The following is a 4,276-nucleotide window of genomic DNA, read 5'->3' on the forward strand; positions in this document are numbered from 1 at the left end:
TGTATGTGTCTGTGTGTGTGTGTGTGTGTGTGTGTGTGTGTGTGTGTAAAATCATGATAGTTCAAGAAGAGGTCACAAAACTGATAGGGAATTCAGGGATGTGTTAAGAATCTGAGGGAGGAAGTGGGAGAAATGGAAATAATGTAAATACAGGACCCATGCATGAAATTCTCAAAAAACAAAAATTTTAAAAGAAATGATAGAATATAGATAATCATGAATGAAATTCTCAAAAACAAAATTTAATCCCAAGCATGGAGGTGAATGCCCTTAATCCCAGCACTCAGGAAGCAAGGGCAAGCAAATCTCTGTAAAATCAAGGCCAGTATGTTCCAGGCAAGCTGGGCCAAACAGGAAGACACTGTCTCAATTTTTTTTTTAATTATGATACTGGTGCCCCAGGAGCACAGGGGCCTGGTGGCAGGCACAACCTCGTGGTTGTGATCAACCCACGGTCCTGGGCCTTGGTGCATCTCTCTTGCCAGAGGCTAGTCCTGTCAGCAGCTACTGCTTAAAGCAGCTACTGCTTAGCCCACCCATGGTCAGCCAGCCATCATCATCATCCAGGTGACAAGCTGGGTACAGGCAAGAAAGGACTTGGCAATTTAAAAAGAAAATGGAGCTGGGCACTGTGGCACCCTCTTTTAATGCCAGCCCTCAGGGGTCAGAGGCAGGCAGATCTCTGAGTTTGAGTTTAGACTAGTCTACATGGTGAGTTCCAAGCCAGCCAGGGCTAAAAAGTGAGACCCTACCTCAAAAAAAATTCTTTTTCAAGGCTGGAGAGATGGCTCAGTGGTTAAGAGCACTGGCTGCTCTTGTAGAGGACCAGGGTTCGATTACCAGCATCTACCTGGTGGTCAACAATTGTCTGTAACTCCTATTCCAAGGGATCCATCACCCTCTTCTGACCTCTTCAGGCATTGCACGATAGGGTGCACTTTACACACATGCAGGCAATACACACATACACATAAAAGAAAAATAATGAGTAAAGTATTTTTTAAAAGAAATAAAAAAAGAATATGACAGACACACCAAGATGGTGGCGGTGGCTGCTCTTCACAAAACGCAGCTCTGGGCAAGATGTCTCATCACTGGCTCCCCCTGACCAGGAAGATGTGAAGGTAGCAATTTCCAAAGAAAAGCCAACCGGAAACTTGATAGTGAACAACAAAACATGAGATCTGTCTCTTTAAACAAAGGGAAAGGTGGTTTTCTCCAATTTTGAAGTCCCTTAAGTGAGAAATTCAAGCCAGCAAGTAACTCTTGCCTTGGTTTGCTGCACAGAAGCCAAAATATTCTATCTTAAACACAAGTGTAATGGTGTGGACAGAGCAACAGAGACAGGAAAATAATAGGTACTAGCATAATTGAAATAACGACCACTTCCCATGATCCTGGAATTGTGTTCATCTCTAGTGAACCTGAAGCTGGGGTCCCTTCCTGTGAACCTGGAACTATGGTTGTCTCTCATGAGCCTGCAGCTGTGCTCCTCTCTAGTGAGCTGGAGCTGTGCCTGTCCCCAGTGAGCCAGTGCTACAGTTTCTGGGTCTTGTGAACCTGTGACTGATATTAACTCTCATGAACCTGTACCTGAGGTCCCCTCCAGGGAGCTGGAAGTGGGGCTCCCTCCCATGAGCTGGAGCTGTGGCCTTCCCTTGACTGTTTAGTTAATATCCCCTCAAGTGAGCTGTAGCTGTAGTCTCCTCCTGTGAGCTGAATCTGTGATCCCTTCCTGTAAACCTAGAGCCATGATCCCCTCCTGTGAGCTGGATCTGTCGTGTGCCTCCCCATCCCCACGCACCTCCCTCTCCCGGTGAACATGGAGTTGTGGTCCCCTCTTGTGAACCCAAAGTTGTGGTTCTCTCCCATGAGCCTGGAGCTGAGGTCCCCTCCTGTGAGCTAGAGTTGTGATCCCTTCCTGTAAACCTGAGTTGTGGTTCCGTTCCCATGAGCTGGAGCACTGATCTCCTCCCATAAATTTGGAGTTGTGGTCCCCTGATGTAAATTAAGAGCTGTGGGCCCCTCCCCGTGAACTTGGGCCCCTCCTGCAAGTCCCCTCCTGCGAGCTGGAGCTGTGGTCCCCTCATGTGAGCTGGAGCTATGGTCCCTCCTCCTGTGAACCTGGAACAGTGGTCCCCTCCTGTGTTCCTCTGAACCTGGAGCTATGGTCCCCTCTTGTGAGTTAGAGCTATGGTCACCCTTTATCCCTTCCCCCACAGCAGGAGCTGTGGTCCACCTTGGAGCTGGAGCAACAGTCCTTCTTGTGAGTTGGAGTTGTTGTCTCCTCCAGTACACGTGGAGCTCTGGTCCCTTCTTATGAGCTGGAGCTGTGGTCCCGTCGTGGAAGTTGGAGCTCTACCTCCACCCTCATGAGGCACAGTTGTGGACTACTCCTGTGAACATGAGCTGTGGTCTTCTCACATGACCCTGAAGCTTTGGTCCCTACTATGAACCAGTCCCACATTCCTCTGGCAGTGGGCTGGGGGTAGAGCAGAGTGGAGCATGGAGGACTTCCTGATGTTGAGCAGCAGTTCCAGTCTTAACTCTGAGTGACTGCATTCCCCACAGCCGCCTCCCCCGAGGTCCCAGCTTGTGCTTTGCCTCCTATGCTGGAGACAGGGAAGGTCTCTGACCAAATTTGCAGATTCTGGTCTTGGGAGGACTGATTCTCTGGAACAGACCCCTCACTTCCCCTGAGGCCCAGCTGTGATCCTCACTGCACATGTGCTCCTGGTCCCAGGCCCTGATGCTGGACATCTCCCATCACCAGGCATCAAGAGGTTTTCCATTATTTTTTTATTACTCCTCTACAGCCCCAGTGTACTTTTATTTGTGCCCTAATTGAATTTCTAGAGATTAAAAAATCAGCCAGGCATGGTGGTGCTCACCTTTAATCCCAGCACTCAGGGGGCAGAGGCAGGCCGATCTCTGGGAGTTCAAGTCCAGCCTGGTCTACATAATGAATTCCAGGTCAGCTGGGGCTGCAGGGAGACATTGCGTCAAAAAGGCCAAAATAAATAAATAAATAAATAAATAAACAAACAAATAAAAAGGATAGGACTGCTAGATGTGGTGTCTTATACCTTTAATCCCAGCGCTCAAGAAGCGAGGCAGGTGGATCACTGTTGAGTTCAAGGCGAGTCTCATCTACATAGTGAGTTCCAAGATAGCCAGCACTACAAAGTGAGACCTTGTCTCAAAAAACTTTAAAAAAAGGGAAAGGACTGAAGAAAAGAATATATGTGTTTTACCTCATCAAGATCTTTTGTCTCTCTTCCCAATTCATCATCATCTTCATCAGAATCAAGTCTCCAAATTCTCCAACCTAAACAAACCTCAACATAATCATATTCTTAAAGAAAGCAATGCTAATAAGATATTTTTAAAAACTAAATGCTAAAATAAAATATTAAAAATAAAATATCTGAATAACAATGCACATATATCATATATACCCACATTTTTGTCTGTATGTTGATGAACACCTCCGCTGATTCCATATCTTAGCTATTGTGACTAGTACTACACCAGAAGGGATGGGTGTACATCTCTTTGATACTCTGAGGTCATTTCCTATAAATATATTCTTGGTCATATAGTATTTCTAAAGTTTACATAATATATAGATCTCTAGTGGCAACAGGGAGCTTCACATGGTCAGGCCTCCATCTCCAGTGGCAGCAGAGAGATCACAGATCCAGACCTCTGGCTCTACTGTATCTAGACTGCACCCTACAACTAGGCCTCTGGTGCCTGTAGGACCATACAGCACTTCCAGAAAAGGCTTTCTGCCCCTGTAGTGCGGGGGGTTCAAAGCAGCCACTGCCGCACAAGGATGACTGGGGATGAGTAAGCACGCTGTTCGCCAGCCCCTGCCGCCCCCAGCACCGGAGACAATCAGATGCAACGGGGAGTCTAATCAAGCCGGAACTCATTTATTGCAGGTGTTACAGAGCTTATAAAGGCATCTGGAAATCCCCCTCCCCACTAAGAGTGTATCTTAAGGATGATCACATGCTGATCATGCACTCCTCAGCAGTGCAGAAGTATCCATCAGGCTTTCAAAACAAGTCAGGCCGCACCCCAGTAACTTCCTCTCAGACTTCTGCAAGGCAGGGCCTTTAGGTCCCCACATCTCCCATTCCATGCTGGCACTTGAGCTGCTAATGTGTGGAAGCAACATGTTAGCTGCCTGAGAACGAAACTAATTATATGAACAACCCCTTCATTATGTAGAACATAATCAGCATGACCATGTCAGCCTGCCTGTGTC

The sequence above is a fragment of the Nannospalax galili genome, unplaced genomic scaffold (genome assembly GCF_000622305.1).
Source record: "Nannospalax galili isolate Female #2095 unplaced genomic scaffold, S.galili_v1.0 scaffold796, whole genome shotgun sequence".
Lineage (NCBI taxonomy): Eukaryota > Metazoa > Chordata > Mammalia > Rodentia > Spalacidae > Nannospalax > Nannospalax galili.